Source organism: Gadus macrocephalus, chromosome 14 (assembly GCF_031168955.1).
Source record: "Gadus macrocephalus chromosome 14, ASM3116895v1".
Classification (NCBI taxonomy): domain Eukaryota; kingdom Metazoa; phylum Chordata; class Actinopteri; order Gadiformes; family Gadidae; genus Gadus; species Gadus macrocephalus.
The window spans coordinates 8,526,659-8,532,658 of NC_082395.1; positions in this window are offsets into that span (position 1 = coordinate 8,526,659).

A 6,000-nucleotide genomic window follows, 5' to 3' on the forward strand; every position below is an offset into this window, starting at 1 on the left:
CTTGTTCTTAAAGTGGCTTGACTTGTTCTTATAGTGGCTTCGCTTGTTCTCATAGTGACCTGACTTGTTCTTATAGTGGCTTGGCTTTTTTCTTATAGAGGTTTGACTTGTTCGTATAGGGGCTTGGCTTATTCTCTAAACTTTCAGAGGTCAGAGATAGGAATTAACATGGAAGCACTTTTCCTAAAAGCCATTGCAAATCTAGCATCAAGCCCAGCTGTTTACAGCTGGTGATATCAAAGACGGCTATCTAATTTGATCCCCTGTGTTAGAGATATTGGCAGCAGCTGGTGAAGGGCACATATCTCATCAGTTTGAGCAGGAGTTCTTCATACAGGGAGGCTAAGGAAGGAGGTTTGGTGGTTGATGATATATCCGACTCTGAGCTATGTCCCAGCTACGCGCTACACCGTCAACCTGATTGCGTTTCATGACCAGTTCTGATCAAACTACACAAGATACAATCTATTAGAGATGAAACGGTAAGAAAATGTCGTATCAGGATTATAGTAGCCGAAATTATTATCGTTATCGTTCATCATATATATAAAGAATGTGCTGAAGTTGTTCAAAAAGTACTTAAATACATTCACCAAGTTTTATATTGAAAACCAGACCAAATGTTCTTTTTCAGGAGGAGCTTTAATCTCACAGTCAAAGTTAAAGAAAATGTTCAATCAATCAATCATAACTCTTGCTTCAACGTAGCCCAGGGACTTGAACCTCAGAACTTGCTTACTAGCCTTGCTAGCATTAGCAGGTTAGCCTGGTCACGATAAACTAATTGGCTCATGCAACCACATGCTTTTTCTTCAGAAAATGCAAATGTCCACATGTGAAGTCGGTTGTGAAGTAAGCCATGCTATTGTCATTCTGTATCTTTTTGGGAATATCTCAGTGCAGTGCGTGTCTAGTTGTTTTTGCAGTGGCGTCACATAGTTAGTAGTAGTACCACTCCAGTACTACTCCGCCGACAACCACTCCAGACAATTGCAAAGCAGCAGACAATTGCTATGTCTGTATGTAGAGTCATAGGCTCACCATTCAACTCCTATCCTGCAACCCAGCCATTGATCAGCACCACGGACAGCAGCCGAAGCGCCCCATTGGTCAACGCTAATCTAAGTGCCTGCACTGGCCTCAGTCAAACCACCACAGCAATCATTTTTCAAAAACCAAATATCCAAAATAGGTGTAGCCAGCCTACAATAATAAATCGACGCAAAGGTATTTTACACACTATGTGGATAAGCATAGAAAAAATAGCCATTGCACAGCATTATATTACATCGAGCCAAATTATATAAACACGCTATGGCTGATAGAATAGAAGAAGCTCAAAGGAAAACATCCATGTTTTAAATTGCTTAAGTTTCATTGCTGGAATTGCTCAGATAAACCAAACATAATAATAGCCGGTGGTAGCTCTGCTTTCAGGGATTATACTGCCCCACCCTAAGCCCCGCCCACCGAAGAAGGTTATTGTTTACTAAAAGAGTGGCTTCATTTTTTCTTATATAGTGGCTTCATCTGTTCTTATAGTGCTTCAACCGTCCTGATAGTGACTTCACTTGTTATTATATAGTGGTTACACTTGTCATTATAGTGGCTTCACTTGTTCGTATAGTGACTTCACTAGTTCTTGTATAGTGGCTTCATCTGTAATTATAGTGGCTTCAGTTGTTCTTTTGTAGTGGCTTCACTTTTTCTTAATTAGTGGCTTCACTTATTCTTACAGTATCTCAAGCAAAACTTTGCATCCTTCCCATAATTGTAACAAACAAAATAGCACTGTACTGTGTGTGTGTGTGTGTGTGTGTGTGTGTGTGTGTGTGCGTGTTGCACCTGGCTGTTTTTCTCCTTGTGAGTGTCCTCTATCTATCTTGCAGCCTTTTCAATCTTCCCCACCATCCCCATCCCCACGTATGCATGTGCGTGTGTCCGTGCGCATGTGCATACGTGTGTGTGTGCGATGAACCAGAGAAAAGTGCCACGGGGTAAACATGTCCACTGCTACGTCTGTGCTCCTGGATGGGTGAATTAAGCATGCACCACCAGGCTGAGTGGATGGATATTCTCCCAAGCACACACGCTGGTACACTCACCAACATGCCCACAACTGTACCTTTAATGAGGCTAGGCCAGAAGCATACACCAGCCCAAGGGAGCTCGGTGCTGTGTTAAGAAACTGTTAAATGTTAACTTGAACATGCAATCCACACTCACACACTTGTAAGCAGAATCCTGCATTATTAAATGTGTGCCGGTAGGGTAATTAAGACTCTTGTAGTTCCTTCATAATTCATCTGCATTAAAAGGGGCAATTGTTTTGCTGGTATAAACGAGAGCTGGCACATGATGTGCTGGTCGATGAGCCAACATGACACTTGGCATGGCTGTCTTTGTAATTCTGTCTGCAGGCTGTGTGGCTAAATGACTGTGGAAGTGATAGAGGGGTTAATCGGTTGATTACAGCTAAAGTGCTTGACCTGGCTCAGCAGCTTTACCACAGGCCATATGCAAGGAACACTGGTTCTGTTTACTCAAGCGACTTGCACCCATCTTAATATTTTCTTAGAAACGGTTGAACGATGAAGACAACCGTTTTCAGAACTTCTGCTAGTTCTAGAATCTAGATATTTATGTTAATTAGGCAGGGCCTTTATTATTTAGAAATACCGGGCAAAGGTCAATGATTGTCTCATATATAGCAAGCAATACCAATATGGAAGATACTTGTAAAATGTGTGTGTCTCATGATATATCTTACCCATATTTGTGCATTGCAATTTCTCATACATGATCGTATTGGGTCGACGCATGTTCTGAAGTAAAAACATAATATCATTAAAAGCAAAGTTGCATTTCATCACAGACGAAAGCTTGATATGTACAAAGCATTTCCCACACAACAGAGCATAAGCCTATGTAATTATCTTCAATAAATGATATACATAATAAAAGAGCAAAAAGTAATCTTATATTAAGAGACAAATTATAAAGCTATACTATGCAAAATAATAAAAGCTCCATTAAGCTTCAACTTATTATTATTATTATGTCGCCATTTAAATGTTAATGAAAATATGGTGAGTAGATATTGTTGCATATTCCTGTCCAATTAATTATGCATGAAACAAAAAGATAAATGAAATTTAATAACGATGAGCAGTGAAGAGTGTTCAACTGAAGGATACTAATCTTTTCTTGAATAGTTTATGGAAAGGGAAGACAAACATTGCTCCACTGTTGTGATGAAAATGAAGAAGCTGGTATTCTAATTGATGCTCTCTGGTTAGGCTGTATAATGGCTAAGATAACAATATTACAATTAACTTATCACCTATTTACTAGGTATTTATGTTATTTAGTTGCCAGTATTTTCCTGTGAGCAGTAGATGAGAGCAAGAGACTTATTCCCCAAACTGCCTCACCGTGATCTCCATAATAACACTTACCACATAATGCGTAGATTAATATTGATAATTTGGATTTAAGTCTTAGCCAGTAGCTGATCCTTTTATCCACCCTAAAGATCAGAACAGTTAGTAAATGGTTGGATAATAATTGGACATAAGCGGGCCATTGATCATGAATACTTAGTTACTCTCCCCCAATAACTGATTAAATAGGTTCTTACAAATGTGCAGCTATTGAGTGACATGTGCAGCTATTTAATGACACTAGCAGGCAGTGTGCTGGAAATGGAGAGCAAGTACAGAACATATTTGTTGCTAATATATGTCATTCGTATATCTTCAAGAAGTAATGACTATGACCCCTTTATGTTAAAAAGAAGCATAAGAACATTTGCTAATTACAGTAGCTCAGCATATCAACTATTTGTGCTCAACCTTTTCTCCCCAGTTGAAATAAGTGTTTATCCTATACAGTAGGCGTACTTTAGTATAACAGCACTTGGGTTAGTAAATAAATCAAAACAACCAACTTGAATTTGAAGTATTATTCCTGAAAAAATATGAACTATTTACAAAAATTTAACGTGTAGAGTCAAAATAGTCACAGCTCATCTTGAGCATCTACTGTCTCCTGGTAGCCACGGTACTGCCCATCTTGTGCTGGGTAATTAGCTCTGATGGCCTGGACAACACAGAAAGAAAGAGACCAACATTAGGAAAGCAAGATAAATTATGCTTTGAGTAGCCTATACAGCATTACACAGACTTCAAGCTAACGTAACGTAGCCTATGCTCTGCCAATAAGATCGGCTACTTTCGGATAGCTACATTGTCAGTTTCCCCGGGACTCAAAACTATTGTAGTAAATGTGTTAGTAAAAAAACAAAACACTTACTCTACGCTCAGAACTCTGTTTCTCCCGACGGGCTTTGCCTAGCGTTTCCAGTTCACTTTCTGGGTCTGGAAATATGTATCCAATACCCAACTGTTCAGATGAGGCGTAAAGCCTGGTTGAGAGGTTACACACATGGCCCCGGCCTCACCAGATTCGCAGCAGCCTCCTCCTCTATGTGTGTCAATTCTTCCTGGCTGTATTCTGGCTCCAACAATAGATTTTCAAAATCCACTTGGCTGTTTCACATTGCAAATTCCTCCTCTAGCTAAGCGGTGAAGAAACATGGCGGACATTGTGTTTACATCTCGTACGCAAGCTCCCGCCCCCCCTCATTCCTTATTGGTGGGCTCACAAATTTGCGGAAACAGTGGTTTGTAGTCCTCGGCACTTCTAGCAGGCAAGCAAAGTTCTCCCGAGATGACTTCAAACGCGTCATTTGACGTCATCTCGGGAGAAAATTATCTAAAGAAAGCTGGGCCAGGGGAAGACTGGGTTAACTTTTTTTATGTTACAACAGTGATTTTATAATGATAGAACGCCGGTTCTGAATGGGTGAAGTATCCCTTTAAGTTTGAGTCCATCACATAACATTAGGTTTGATTAAAACAAATCACACTTTCCATTTATCAATACACGCATCGCATGGAGTATGTGGCTGTTACAGCCACATCCTGGTCCACTTTTAGTCACTTAGGGCCCTATCTTGCATCGGCGCAATTGACTTTCTCACTGGCGCATGTGTCGTGTCTAGTTTGCAACTGGCGCAGAGCGTTCTTTTCCCTCCTGCGCCACACGTCGGTAAATTAGGGAATGATCTTGTGCCCCAAGGGGCGGTTCGGCGAAAGGAGGAGGCATGTTCTGGCGCAAACGTTCCCCGGTGCTATTTTGCAGTTTCAGAAATCACTTGTGCCACAAACCAGGAAATACCAGGAGGCGCATTGTTCAGATGCGATTTTAAGGGCGGATGCATAATGTTGCTTGTGCACCACGCGCATGCACTTTGCTTCTCTCATCTACCTAGCCACACATTCTTGGTAAATTATTTGGGAAAGAACAGCTGATACAGTGGTAATAAGTTGTACTTTTAAATCAATGCATCTGCAAACACCGTACAGCAAACACATATTTTCTTGACACAGACATCATGTACATGCCCATACCTTTTAGGATTGGTGAGTATTTGATCGTGAGAAAACATTGTTTTACCACGAGTGAGTGTTAAAAAGAACGAATGCGGGCGCGCGTGTGTGCATCCATCTGTTTAAACACACACAAACTAAACACGTAACGCATTATACAGTCAATGCATATTAGGAACACAAGTCGATAACGATAATGCATACAATACTGAAGAAACAATGTTTATAATGTATTGCTTATATCATTAAAATAGAACCACAGTTACCGCATATCATATGTGTGGTAAGTTTTCTTTGCCAACATTTTTTTGAGGACTCGAGATGGGAGCTGGCACTCTCATTGGTTTATTGCACGTTACGCCCAAACCACACCTACAGATAATTAGGCTACTTCAGACCAACCCTTTTTAGATTTGCGCCGGGGGAAAGATAAAATAGCACCGGTAAAATATCGCCATAGAACCACCCACAAAGCTACTTGCGCTTGGCGCTTCTCACTTGCGTTTCAGACTGTTAAAATAGGGCCCTAAGTCACACATTGTGTGTT